A 15,007-nucleotide genomic window follows, 5' to 3' on the forward strand; every position below is an offset into this window, starting at 1 on the left:
TTACCTGTGTTTTATTCACTATGGAAAGGCATTCGACTGTGTGGATCATAACAAATTATGGATAACATTGCAAAGAATGGGAATTCCAGAACACTTAAGTGCGCTCATGAGGAAACTATACATAGATCAAGAGGCAGTCGTTTGGACAGAACTAGGGGATACTGATTGATTTAAAGCCAGGAAAGGTGTGCGTCAGGGATGTACCCTTTCGCCATACCTATTCAATCTGTATGCTGAGCCTATAGTCTGAGAAGCTGGACTATATGAAGAAGAACAGGGCATCAGGATTGGAGGAAGACTCATTAGGAACGTGCTTTATGAAGATGAGACAACCTTACTTCCTGAAAGTGAAGAGGACTTGAATCATTTACTGATGAAGATCAAAGACTGCAGCCTTCAGTAGGATTATGCCTTGACATAAAGAAAACAAAAACCCTCACAACTGGACCAATAAGCAATATCATGATAAATGGGGAAAAGACTGAAATTTTCAAGGATTTCATTTCAGTTGGATTCATAATCAACACCCATGGAAGCAGCAGTCAAGAAATCAAAAGACGAATTGCATTGGGAAAATGTGCTAGAAAAGACCTCTTTAAAATGTTGAAAAGCAAAGAGGTCACCTTGAAGACTTAAGTGTGCCTGAGCCAAGCCATGGTATTTTCAATCACCTCCTATGGATGTGAAACTAGATGATAAGTAAAGAAAACCGAAGAAGAATTGATGTCTTTGAATTGTGGTGTTGGTGAAGAATATTGAATATATCATGGACTGCCAAAAGAACGAACAAATCTGTCTTGGAGGAAGTACAACCAGAATGCTCCTTAGAAGCAAGGATGGTGAGACTAGGTCTCACATACTTTGGGCATGTTGTCAGGAGGGATCAGTCCCTGGAGGAGGACATCATGCTTGGTAAAGTAGAGGGTCAGTGAAAAAGAGAAAGACCGTCATTGAGATGGATTGACACAGTGACTGCAGCAATGGGTTTAAGCATAACAACAACTGCGAGGATAGCACAGGACCCAGCAGTGTTTCATTCTGTTGTACATAGGGTCGCTATGAGTGGGAACCAACTCGATGTCTCCTAACAACAACAACAGACGCTGTGTGCTAGAGTCTGGAAAAACAATTATAAGCAACACCAGATAAGGATTTGCCCTCATGGAACTGTCTATTGATGGAGATAGAATTTAATCAAATAACCATAAAAATAAACCTATACTTACTAATTATGATAAGTACTATGAAGACAGGATACGTAGTGCAAAGTGGACTTATTAACAGAGAGAGCTGATCTGGCCTGTGAACAAGGGAAGACTTTGCCAATCAGTGATGTTTGAGTTGAGATCCTAAGGATGTGCAGGAGTTTTTCCTGATGTCCCCAACTCTTTATTTAAGCTCTCAGAGCACTTTCTTTATATGTTTTCTTTAATATTTGTTGTTTTTTAAAAAAATATTAATTTCATAGAATCATAGTTATAAAATAATAAATAAATACGATAAATGTACAGTTATAACTTATAATAGGGTTGCTGTGAGTCAGGATCAACTCCAGTCAGAATCAGCTCCACAGCACACAACAATAAAATTGATAGATAATTTATAATAAATAATCTGTATAAACATCCATCTGTGTTCAAGAAGACTTACAAAAAATCCAAGAAACAAAATCTAAACTCGTAAACTAATTCTCACAAATATGAGGTGGAAATTCTGTGGATGTGACTAAATCTACAAGACAGACTTCTAGAGAATCTCAAGCTTGCCTGCACAGTAGAATCAGGCAGGGAAACTAAAAAATATCTGATGCCTGGTCCCCACCTCAAACCAATTAAAGAAGAATTTCTGGGAGTGGGGAGCAGACTTCAGAATTTTAAGAAAACTCTCCCGGTGATTCTAACATGCAGGCAGGATTGGGAACCTCTGACTTTCACTGTTGTGGCAAGTGCTCTGTTTTTATTCATCTTCTTTTCGTGTTCAGTTTGTTCTTTCTTCAGGGACTAGCTCACATGCCACATGACCTTCCTAGGGTACTCCAGTTTGCCCTGCTCATACCCTTCTCTGAAGAACTGGAACTTCTGTGAATCTCCTCCTTCTGCTCTTAATCACACCCTGACAAGCATTTTTATTGGCTCATGTACGTGATCAGGGATGGAATCTGTTCTTTCTCTCAGCCTCTTCCATGCTCCTGGTCTTACTTCCAAATCACCGCTCCTAAAAATCCATGTTTCTTTTCTATTAAAAGCGTAGTTATCCTGCTATTGACCCAGGACTGAAGCAGCGTATTGGAAGACTGTGACGAGCACTGGCGGCACAGTGGTTAAGAGGTAGGCAGCTAACCAAGTGGTCAGCAGTTCGAATTTACCAGGGGCTCCTTGGAAACCCTATGGGGCAGTTCTAACCCGTCCTATACAGTCAATATGAGCCGCAATCGACAGCAACAGGTATGGGATGACAGCCAAATATGAAGGGAATATGAAAATCAGCATTCTTTGAAAAACATTACATACTATGCACATACAAAAGATAGTATTGCCATTGTAATTAGAAAGAAAAACAACCACTGTTATTTTCTTGCTTCCCGGGAAACATGTTATAAGGAATTATGGAAGAAAGGAAAATCTCAACTCCCTTTCTGGTTTAACCCATATTTGCTTCAGTAGAAAAAGAACACTAATATATGATGATTGTGAGGTGATTTACATATTTTATTTAATCCTTACAGTAGTTTGCCAGGGATCACCTACATTTTACAGCTGAAAAAAAATTTAAATGAACTGTTTAGAACCCCACTTGTAGATAAATGATATAATTAATAGTATAAATAATATAAATGGTATAATTCAAACCCAGATTTGTCCCACTCTAAAACCCATATCATTTTATCATACCCTCATGTTGCGTCAATAGCAAGTCTCAGAATACGTCAGTTATAATTGTGTGGGTAACATTTCTTTTTCCACTTTTTATAAAGTTGACACAGAAGAAAACATCAAGTTTTCAGGGAATATTCTGGAAGGGATTTCCTGCAGAGTAAATGTGACTGAGTCTAAAAGAGGAAGTGGTTCTTGGTGGAGAATTATCTTCTGACAGAGGTTCACCATCTATAGTTTATACCATCTTTATTTATTTATTTATTTTTATGTGAAATGGTCCCAGGAACTTGAGTCCTTCAGTTCCTCCCATTCTTCTCACGGTGGTATTTGGTATATCAAATATTGAATGCAAAATCCTCAGAGGGGCAACTAAGTAATAAAAAAAAAAAGAGAGAGATAATTCTTGTCTGTTGTTCTGACTATCTCTATTTGCTCCTAGTTTAGAGGTTGTGGTCAGCCTTTTGACCAGAAGCATGATAGCTTCCCATGTAGAGAGAATGAGAGACTAAACGATGGCCCCCTTATCCAAAAACATTCCTCCAAGATCCCAGGAATTCCAAAATTAGAGACTTATATCTATTGCTCTTGGAAGTTTTTGAGGGACTCAAAGAGTGTCTAATATAAATACAATGCCCTTGAAAGGTGTGACAACTCAAAAGGATCATAATGAGAGCCAGGAAGAGAAAGAGCAGAAACCAAAGTACTCCTCAAAGGGTAGAGGCAGAAAGTGACTAGGACAGAGGGCGCACCTCTATCCCCATCTTCTCTCAGTCAATCCTCAACCTTACATCCCACAGAAGGGCTTGCTGAGGGCCTCCAGAAACCAACATCTCACTCCAGGCATGCCTTGAATGAACCACTCTTCTATAAAGGCTGTCTCACAGGCCCTACTCTCTGCTCATTTGAGCAATCCTGCCTAGCAGGTAATGAATGGGAAGTTTCTGGCAAACATCTGAGGGCCAACTCCAGTCTTTGAGTTTTGGGTTTCAGGAAACAGTTTGGGAGGATGCTCTCCAGGCCCAGCAACTCCTGGGACTTGTTTTGGGATTTGTGGGAGAGTGGAGAGACTAAGAGCGATTAAAGCTGCCCTGAAACCTTGTAGCCCGAGGGAGGTTTGGGAGCAGAGGAGTAGGGGCAGATCAGCTCAGCTGCTTCACCTTCCCAGCTAATCCATCACTGCCACTGTAACTGCAGGAAAGCAGTCCCGTAAACTGTCTGCCTGGGAGGAAGGATAACCTGCTGCTGGCTTTTATTTTCAGTTGAATTATAACACTTGCCTTCTCATCTGGCCTTTCATCAAGGAGCTTAAGTGTTTTACTTTCTGCGAGTCTTACTGGCCACGTTTTCCCATTCATTATCAGCATAGGGGTCTGCCACGCTGAACCCATGTGCAACATGCCTCCCCTCCCACCCCACGACTTCCCATCCCCCAGGGGCTCCTTAGCAGCAACAATTTTCTAATTCAGAACAGACGTTCCTCTGGGCAATTGATCTTACAAGTACATTACAACTGGCTTTAACAGGAGTTACCAAAGGCAGGGATTTCAGAAACAAGATGTGAACTCCCCAAAAGATGGGGAACCATAAATACCTCCAACCTCTTTGAGTTTACCTGTAGTACTTGGCTGTCCTTCTTGGTAATTTTTTTGAGTGGCTGGGGCTAGAGGGAAGGGTGGGATGAGAGTCTGAAGCCATTGGAAGATTAACATTAATAGGCTTTTTACATTTAGGAGAGGCCTGTAGATTGTTTAGGACGAGTAGGGTAGGGCTCTAAAGTCAGAATGCCTGCATCCTAGTCCTGACTTGGCCTCAAATTATTTGTATAGCCATCAGCTAATGATTTAAACTCTCTGACTCTCAATTTCCTCATCTACAAAATGGAGATGATAATAATAATAATAATTTTTAGGATTTTCGTAAGGGTTAAATGGAGTAATCCGTGTAAAAGCTCCCAGCACAGTCTGGCACCGTATGTGTTCAGTAAATGTTGGCATAATTCATGCATTCATTCACTCACAAAATGATCATAAATCATCTATATACTTATTGACTTTACCTGCAACATATATATCAAGTCCACCCACTCCTCTCCATATCCACCGTCCATATCCTATAGCAACACTGTCATCTCCTGCCTACATTTTTCCAGTAGCCACTCATCCTTCCACTCTTGCCTCTGTCCAATTCAGTCTTTCCATCATAGATGTCTCTTAAAAAGGTAAAGCTGACCATGTCCCTTTCGTACTTAAAACTTCTTAATGGCTCCCCATTGCTCTTTATTTTTTGCAAAATTCCCATTGCTCTTTGATTAAAATCAGAACTTCTTCCCATGTCCTAAAAGTCCTTGCCTGGTTTTGTTCCCGTCTACGTCTTCAGTACCATGTTATTCTTCTTCCTCCCTCCCTCCTTTTCTTCTTCCCTTTCCTTCTCTTCTTCTTTTCCTTCTTCCTCCACCTCCCCTCCAGCTCCTCCTCACCTTCTCCTTTTTTTTTTCTCCCCAGTCTCTCGCACTGATTAAACACACTAGCTATACTGGGCTCTTTCTCAGAGACTGGCTAGCTCTTCAAGAAACTTTGCTCTTCTGAGCTCTCAGTTAGACTGAAATCCTAACCAAAATGCTTTTCCCCACCATCCCTTAATATTAGGTATGGCCGTTGACTGAGACCTGCCGGTGGAATGAGGGTAGAGCTGACATGTACCCCTTTCAATCCTGTACCATAAAAGCACCCTCCACACAATCATTTCTTTCTCTTTCGGTTAGCTGGCTGTTGATGGAAACCTCAGTCATCAACCAGACTTTGAGTGGGAAATAAATGTTTACTCTCTTCAGCTACTGAAATTTTGGAGTTTAATTATTATGACAGCCACAATTGCCTTAATGAATAACCTTCTTTCTGTTACTCAAACTCTTCAAGCTTTCTGTCAATGCAGGTACTATTCCCTCTGCCTGGTTTATTTATTCCTGAGTTCATTATATGGCTAGGTCATGGCTTCTTCATGTTTCAGCTCAATATCAACTCCTTGAGCTAGTATGCTCTGCTACAGGTATAGAGATATGAACATCAGAAGTGATATAGCTTGGAATATAACCTCGGTGGGTTGCTGTATCTTAGTACTCTCTCTTGCCTGGGCATCACACTTTCTGATGGAGAGAAAGAGCATGGGGTTGGAGAAAGCCTAGTAGAACAGAAAAACAAAGGCAGTGTTTTCTCCTTTGAGCCTGGAGCAGACCAGCTATTCTAGAACGAGAAAAGGAAAGTGAATACATCATTTGCAGGATTAATCTCTTAAAATCCATTTGATTCCTGAAGGCAAAGAACAAAATTCTTGGTGGTGAGAAGCTGAAGGGGTAATTGTCTACGAGTTTTGTACGTAGTAGTTATGAAGTAGTGTTCTTCCTGATCTTGAAGACAGAAGATCTCTCCATATGGGTCCTGTGGCAGGCATTTTCCAATTATGGCTGTAGCAATATATATCTGATTCCATGTGACATGTACACTCCTCCATTGAAAAAGCATAAACATCAATATCCTAGGCATTAGTGAGCTGAAATGGACTGAAATTGGCATTTTGAATCAGACAATCATATGGCCTACAATGCCAGGAATGACAGATTGAAGAGGAATAGCATTGCATTCATCATCAAAAAGAACATTTCAAGATCTATCCTGAAGTACAACACTGTCAATGATAGGATAATATCCATAAGCCTACAAGGAAGACCAGTTAATATGACTATTATTCAAATTTATGCACCAATCACTAATGCAAAGATGAGGAAATTGAAGATTTTTACCAGCTTCTGCAGTCTGAAATTGGTCAAATATGCAATCAAGACGCATTGATAATCACTGGTGATTGGATTGCAAAAGTTGGAAATGAAGTAGAAGGATTAGTAGCTGGAAAATACGGCCTTGGTGATAGAAATGATAGAATTTTGCAAGACCAATGGCTTCTTCATTGCAAATAGCTTTTTTCCACCAACATAAACGGTGACTATACATGCATGCAGACCTTGCCAAATGGAATACACAGGAATCAAACTGACTATCTCTGTGGAAAGAGATAATGGAAAAGCTCAATATCATCTGTCAGAATAAATCCAGGGGCTGACTGTGAAACAGATCATCAATTACTCATATGCAAGTTCAAATCGAAGCTGAAGAAAATTAGTGCAAGTCCATGAGAACCAAGGTATGACCTTGAGTATATTCCACCTGAATTTAGAGACCATCTCTAAAATAGATTTGACTCATTAAAACTAATGACCGAAGACCAGACCAGTTGTGGAAGAACATCAAGGACATCATACACGAAGAAAGCCAAGAGGTCATTAAAAAGACAGGAAAGAAAGAAAGAAAGAAAATATGGATGTCAAAAGAAACTCTGAAACTTGCTCTTGAATGTAGAGTAGCTAAAGGAAATGGAAGAAATGATGAAGTAAAAGAGCTGAACAGAAGACTTCAAAGGGCTGCTCCAGAAGACAAAATAAAGTGTTATAATGAAATGTGCAAAGACTTAGAGTTAGAAAACCAAAAGGGAAGAACACAGTCAGCATTTCTTAAGCTGAAAGAATTGAAGGGAAAATTCAAACCTCAAGTTGCAATATTAAGGATTCTATGAGGAAAATATTAAATGATGGGAAAAGCATCAAAAGAAGATGGAAGGAATACACAGAGTCACTGTATCAAAGAGAATTGGTTGGCATTCAACCATTTCAGCAGGTAGCACATGATCAAGAACTGCTGGTACTGAAGGAAGAACTCCAAGCTGCATTGAAGGTATTGGTGAAAAACAAGGCTTCAGGAACTGACAGAATACCAATTGAGATGTTAACAACAAATGAATGCAGAGCTGGAAATGTTCTCCTTAGGAGCAAGGATGGCAAGACTATGTCTCACATACTTTGAACATGTTATCAGGAGGGACCAGTCCTTGGAGAAGGACATCATGCTTGGTAAAGTAGAGGGTCAACAAAAAAGAAGACTACCCTTAACGACATGGATTGACACAGTGGCTGCAGCAATGGGCTCAAGCATAGCAAAGGTTGTGAGGATGGCACAGGACCAGCATTGTTCATTCTGCTGTACATAGGGTCGCTATGAATCAGAACTGACTCGATGGTACCTAACAACAGCAACAACATTGAGAAGCAAGGTCTATGTTCCCACTCCTTAAACCTAGTGGACCTTCGTAACTGCCTTGATAAATGGTATATGGTAGAAGTGATGTTATGTAACTTCTGATGCCAAGTCACAAGAGGGGATATCGATCGTTTCTGTCTGGCTTTTTCTCTCTTTGGATGCTCATCCGTCAGTCAAGCAAACATGCAATGAGGAAGCCCAAACTAGCTCACACAAAGAGACCACAAGGAGAGGCCCAGGCAGAGAGGAACTGAGACGCCCAGCTAACAGCCAGAATCAACAAGATATGTGAGTGAATGAGCCATCAGACGATTCCAGCTTCCACTGTAAAAGCCAGTCCATCTGACACCAAGTGCAACAAAGAGAACTGTCTGTACTGATTCCTGCCCAAATTGCAGATGTTGGAACAAAATAATTGATATTATTGTTTTAAGCCACCAAGTGTTGGGGCTATTTGTTACACGAAATTGGATAATAGGAACCAGACCAGTGCTGTCTAGTTGGTTCTGATTCATGGTAATCCTATGTACTTCAGAGTAGAACTGAACTCCATAGGGTTTTCATGGCTGTGACCTTTCAGAAGGTTACCAGGCCTTTCTTCTGAGGCATCTCTGGTTGGGTTTGAACCACCACTCTTTCAGTTAGTAGCCCATACTTAACTCTAACCTTAAGTAGCCCATACTTAACTCTTCACACCACTTTCTGACTCCTTGATAACAGGAACAGAGCCTACAGAGTGCTTCCGATACTCCCGGGTATTTATGCCAACTGCTCTTTTTACCAAAGATCTCAAATTCAACCTCAAAAAAACCAAGCACTAACGTAACACGTTTTTAGTGACCTCAAACTGTGTGTGTATTTACCTGAATGTGATAGCCTCATTTATTCTCATGTTCTTAAAGCTTGAGAGAAAGCAAATATAATTTTTCTTGGTGTGACTTTTAAGAGGAACGGTTTGAAATGGGCCACCAAGTACAGTAAGAGAAAAGAAAGAACTCTTTGGTAATTGTATTTACACTTCCAGTAGCTACTAGTAAGCTATTAGAGTAACTGTTCTAATTTTTCAATCATAAGCCAAATTTACCTTTGCTGCGAAAGAGCCTGGCCCATTTTCCCCTGAAGGCAAGTCTATAAAATTAAAAAAGAAAAAAGAAAAAAAAATCCACTAACTTCAACTTTACCAGGTGTTTTTACACAGTGAAAAAAGTTTACTCCTAAATTAATAAAATCTGCAGGCTACCAACAGAAATCGAATTACTAAAACTAACCCTATAAAGAAAACCTGGAAAATAAAACTTAAAAACTAATTAACGTGTCGGGTGTGGGGATAGTATGAGTGAGAGAAAGGGTAAGCGGAGAGGGGAGAGAAATCGCAGCATAGTAGCTTGGACAAGGTATGAGATCAATGAATGTACATCTACGGTGATGATGAACCATGATGATGATGGTGAGCGTTATGGCCCAGATAATTTGAAAATTCACATATTATCCTGAAATTATTTCCATTTTGCCTTACCATGCACTTACAGCCATGGGCTTTCTATGTCTGTTCCTTTAAGAGACCCCGTTAGGGAGCAATCCCTTCCCTCCCCCGTACCAACTGCTACATTCGCCACAGAAATAGGCTCTTGACACCTTGATCTCTTTCACAGCCTATGTATGTTTTGAACAGATACTTCATTTTTGAAACCTGCTTTCCATTCTCTCCCTGATCTTATCAGTTCCTAACCGTTATATGCATTATCTTTTTACAGTTCATACTCAACCTTTATACTTGGGGATTAGTACTTATCCTTTGGCTCTGATGGATTGCTTTGCTCTAGAGCTAGGCTTTTATAAAACCCATTGCCATACAGTCCATTCCAACTCATCGCAGCCTTATAGACAGTGTAGAACTGCTCCATAGGGTTTCCAAGGTATGTTTTGATAGCTGTTTGTATTCGACAATGCTGTTTGTAGTCCCTTTGGGTCCAGTCCAGGACTGTCCCTAGTATCCTATTCTCTCATAGCTCCTTGTGGCTAGCATCCCTTCAGAATCATCTGTTTATCCTATTATATTCCAAAGTATTATAATCATATGCCTTGATGTTGGTCTTTTCATTCATTTTTCATGACATTCACTGGATCTTTGAGTCTGGAAGTTCCTGTTCATTGGTGCTGGGCAAAGTACTTGTTGTATCTTTGGTTATTATTCTATAACCCACTCCCCTAGCATTTTCACTATTATTAATTTCCAAAACTCCTATAAGTAGGATATTGGTATACTGAGACTGATATTCTTTTTTTTTTTTTTTTAATAGATCAGTAGTTTTTATTCCCCCATGTTCTTTTCCAATTCTTATTAAACTTTTACGAAGTGGTAGAGATAAAAAGTTTTGCTCTACTTTTAAATGTAACACTATCATATATTTATCTAGGTTGGTAAATTTTCTTCTTCCTTACCATTCTTTCTAATATAGTTTCACTTTTTGTTTTTAAGTTATAATTTGCATGCAATATAATGCGTACATTCTAGGTGTGCAGTTCAATGAGTTTTAACAAATGTGTACCCCCAGGATATACACAAATGTAAACCACCACTTCAGTCAAGATATAGAACACTTTCATCACCTCAGAAAGTTTAATCATGCCCCTTGGCAATCAATACACCCCCATCTCCAGTCCATGGCTGCTGGTATTTCTATCATGATAGTTTACTTTTGCCTCTTTTAGAAGTTTATATGAATGAAAATACACTGGTTGAACTCTTTGGTGTTTGGCTTCTTATGCTCAAACTAATATTCTGAGATTGATCCATATTGTAGTTTGTATCTGTAGTTTATTTCTTATTGCTGTGTAATATTTCTTATTTATCAGTTCACCAATTGATGGTCATTTGGGTTGTTTCTAGTTTGGGGCTACTATGATAATGTAAATGTGAATATCTTATGCAAGTCTTTTTACAGACAGTTTCTTATCTCTCTTGAAAAGCTCTCTTGTTGGAGGTGCTAGGTCACAGAATAAGTTTCTTTATACATACTTGTCAAAGAGTTTTCCTAATTAATTATATTATTTTACATTCCCACCAATCCGTGTATTGTCCATTTATAAAATTTAAACCACTTGTGCTTATAATTTCTGTTTTTCTGATGACCAGTGATGTTGAATATCTTTACATGTGCTTATTGACCATTTGTATATCTTCAATTAAGTGTTGGTTTAAGATTTTTGCCCACCTTTATTGAGTTGTTTTGTCTTTCTAGTATCGTTTTGTAGGAATTCTCTGTATGTTCTGGATAGAAATCCTTTGTTAGCTATATGAATTGTGGATATTTTCTCCTAATATGTGATTTGTCTTTTCATTACCTTAATGTTCGTTTTGAAGTGAAGAAGTTTTTATTTTGACGGACTCCAATTTACAATTGTTTCTTTCATTGTTAGCAATATGCACTCTCTAAGAAATCTTTGCCTACCCCTTCACCACAAAGAAATTCAATGTTTCTTTCTAAAATTTTTAGGGTTTTAGTTTTCACATTTGGGTCTGTAATTCATCTTGAATTAAGTGAGGTAAGGATGAAGGTTATTTTCTTTTATATAGACATCCAGTTGTTCCAGAACCATCTGTTGAAAAGACAATCATTTCCCGCATTGAATTCCCTTGATACTTTGTTAAATATCATTTGTGTGTGTGTATGTGTATGCCTGAGTTCTGTATTCCATTAGCATATGTGCCTATCCTACGCCAGTGCCCCAGTGTGCTGATTAGTGTAGCTATATAAAAAGTATTGCAATCAGGTAGTGTAAGCCTCTAAACTTTGCTCTTTTGATTTTTAAAAATTATGTTGGCTCGTCGAGGTCTTTTATATTTCAATATAAATTTTAGAATCTGTTTTCAATTTCTTCAGAAAACTTTTTGGTATTTCGACTGGTGTGTTTTAGATCAATTGGAGGAGGATTTCCATCTTCAAATAATGGGTCTTTTACTTCATGAAGTGAAAAGCATACCCATGTATTTAGATCTCTAATCCACGTGTTGTGAGATGTTTAGAGGATTCACCATTGTTCTTTACCATTGCATAGTATTCTATTGTGTATATGTACCGTAATTGTTTATGCACTCTTCTGTTGATGGACATTTAGGTTATTTCCATCTTTTTACTATTGTGAATAGTGCTGCAATGAACATGGGTGTGCATATGTCTATTTGTGTGACAGCTCTTATTTTGCTTATATTCGTAGGAGTGGGGTTGCTGGATGGTGTGGTATTTCTGTTTCTAACTTTTTAAGGAAGTGCCATATTGTTTTCCAAAGTGGTTGTACCATTTTACATTCCCACCAGCAGTGCATAAGAGTTCCAATCTCCCCACAACCTTCCCAACATTTGTTTATTTATTTATTTTTTGGATTAGTGCCAGTACCATTAGGGTGAGATGGTATCTCAATGTAGTTTTGATTTGTATTTCTCTAAGGGCTAATGATCATGAGCATTTCCTCATGTGTCTGTTAGCTGCCTGAATGTCTTCTTTGGTGAAGTGTCTGTTTATGTCTTTTGCCCATTTTTGATAGTATTATTTATCTTTTTGTTGTTGAGGTGTTGCAGTATCTCATAGATTTTAGAGAGTAGGCTCTTGTAGGGTATGTCATAGACAAGGTTTTTTCCCAGTCTCTGTATTTTTTAACTCTTGTTGACGTCCTTTTATGAGCTCAGGTGCTTTATTTTTAGGAGCTCCTAGTTATGTAGTTTTTCTTCTGGTGTTTGCGCATTGTTAGTTATGGTTTGTATCCTATTTATGCCATATATTAGGGTCCCTAGCATTGTCCCTATTTTTTCTTCCATGGTCTTTATTGTTTTAGATTTTATATTTAGATCTTTGATCCATTTTGAATTAGTTTTGGTGTATGGTGTGAGGTATAAAGTTTTTTTTTCATTTTTTTACAGATGGACATCCAGTTATGCCAGCAATATTTGTTAAAGAGACTGTCTTTTCCCTATTTAATGAACTTCGGCCCTTTGTCAAATATCAGCTGCCCATGGATGTACGGATTTAAGTCTGGGTTCTCAATTCTCTTCCATTGGTCTATGTGTAGGTTATTGCACCAGTACGGGGCTGTTTTGACTGCCTTGGCGGTATAATAGGTTCTAAAATCAGATAGTGTGAGGACTCCCACTTTATTCTTTTTCAGTAATGCTTTACTTCTCCGGGTCCTCTTCCTTTTCCATAAAAAGTTGGTGATTTGTTTCTCCATCTCATTAAAAAATATTGTTAGAATTTGGATCAGGATTGCCTTGTATCTGTAGATCGCTTTGGGTAGAACTGACATTTCTCACAATGTTGAGTCTTTCTATCTATGAGCATGGTATGTTTTTCCACTTAAAGCAAGGTGAATGCTTTTAGCCTCTCTCCCTTTAGAAAGATTTTGGCTGTTGGCTTTGTATAAATGCCTTTTATTATGTTGAGGAATTTCCTTTGTATTCCTATATTGCTGAGAGTTTTTATCAGGAATGGGTGTTGGACTTTGTCAGATGTCTTTTCTGTGTTATTAATAAGATCATGTGGTTTTTCTTTTGTTATATATATGTCATGGATTACGGTGGTTGATTTTCTAATGTTGAACCATCCCTGCATACCTGGTGTAAATCCCTCCTGGCCATGGTGTATTATTTTTTTGATATGCTGTTGAATTCTACTGGCTTGAACTTTCTTGAGAATTTTGGTGTCTATGTTCATGAGAGATGTTGGACTATAGTTTTCTTTTTTTGTGGCGTCTTTGCCTGGCTTTAGTATTGGGGTTATGTTGGCTTCATAGCATGAGTTCAGGAGTACGCTTTCTTTTTATATGCCCTGAAATAGCTTGAGTAGTATTGGTGTTAACTCTTCTCTCAAAGTTTGTTAGAATTCTCCAGTGAAGACATGGGACCATGGCTTTCTTTTTCTTGTTGGAGTTTTTTTTGTTTGTTTGTTTTTTAATTGCTTCTTTAATCTCTTCTTTTGTTATGGCTCTGTTTAGTTTTTCTACATCAGTTTGTGTTACTTCAGGTAGGTGGTGTATTTCCAGAAATTTATCCATTTACTCTAGGTTTTCAAATTTGTTGGAGTACAGTTTTTCATAGTATTCTGTTATGATCCTTTTTATTTCATTTGGGCTTGTGGTGATATCACCTGTCTTATTTCTTATGTGGGTTATTTGTTTCCTCTCCTGTTTTTCTTTTGTCAGTGTGGCCAATGATTTGTTGATTTTGTTGACCTTTTCAAAGAACCAACTTTTAGTCTTGTTGTCTCTTTCAGTTATTTTTCTGTTCTCTACTTCATTTATGTCTGTTCTAATTTTTGTTATTTCCTTTTTTTTTTGATGCCTGAGGGATTCTTTTGCTGCTTTCTTTCTATTTGTTCGAGCGTTAGGGTTAATGTTTTGATTTTGGCCCTTTCTTCTTTTTGGATGTGTGCATTTATTGGTATAAATTGACCACTAAGCACTGCTCTTTCTGGGTCCCAAAGGTTTTGGTAAGATGTGTTTTCATTCTCATTAGATTCTAGGAATTTTTTAATTTCATCTTTGATTTCTTTTCTTTTTTTTTTTTTTATTACTCACTAGTTTTTAAGCAAGGTGTTATTCAGTTTCCATGTATTTGATTTTTTTTCTTTCCTTGCCATTTCTGTTATTGATTTCTACTCTTACGGCATTATGATCAGAGCAGATGCTTTGTATTATTTCAATGTTTTGGATTGTGTTAAGGCTTGCTTTGTGGCCTAAAATTTGGTCTATTTTGGAAAATGTTCCATGTGAGTTGGAAAAGAATGTGTACTTTGCTGATGTTGGGTGGAATGTTCTGTACGAACGTCTATGAGGCCTAGTTAGTTGATTGTGGCATTTACATCTTCTGTATCTTTATTGAGTTTCTTTCTAGATGTTCTGTTTTTCACTGAAAATGGCATGTTGGAGTCTCCTACTATTACTGTGGAGCTGTCTACTTCTCTTTTCCATGATTTTAGAGTTTGTTTTAAGTAC

The sequence above is a fragment of the Loxodonta africana genome, chromosome 3 (genome assembly GCF_030014295.1).
Source record: "Loxodonta africana isolate mLoxAfr1 chromosome 3, mLoxAfr1.hap2, whole genome shotgun sequence".
Taxonomy (NCBI): Eukaryota; Metazoa; Chordata; class Mammalia; order Proboscidea; family Elephantidae; genus Loxodonta; species Loxodonta africana.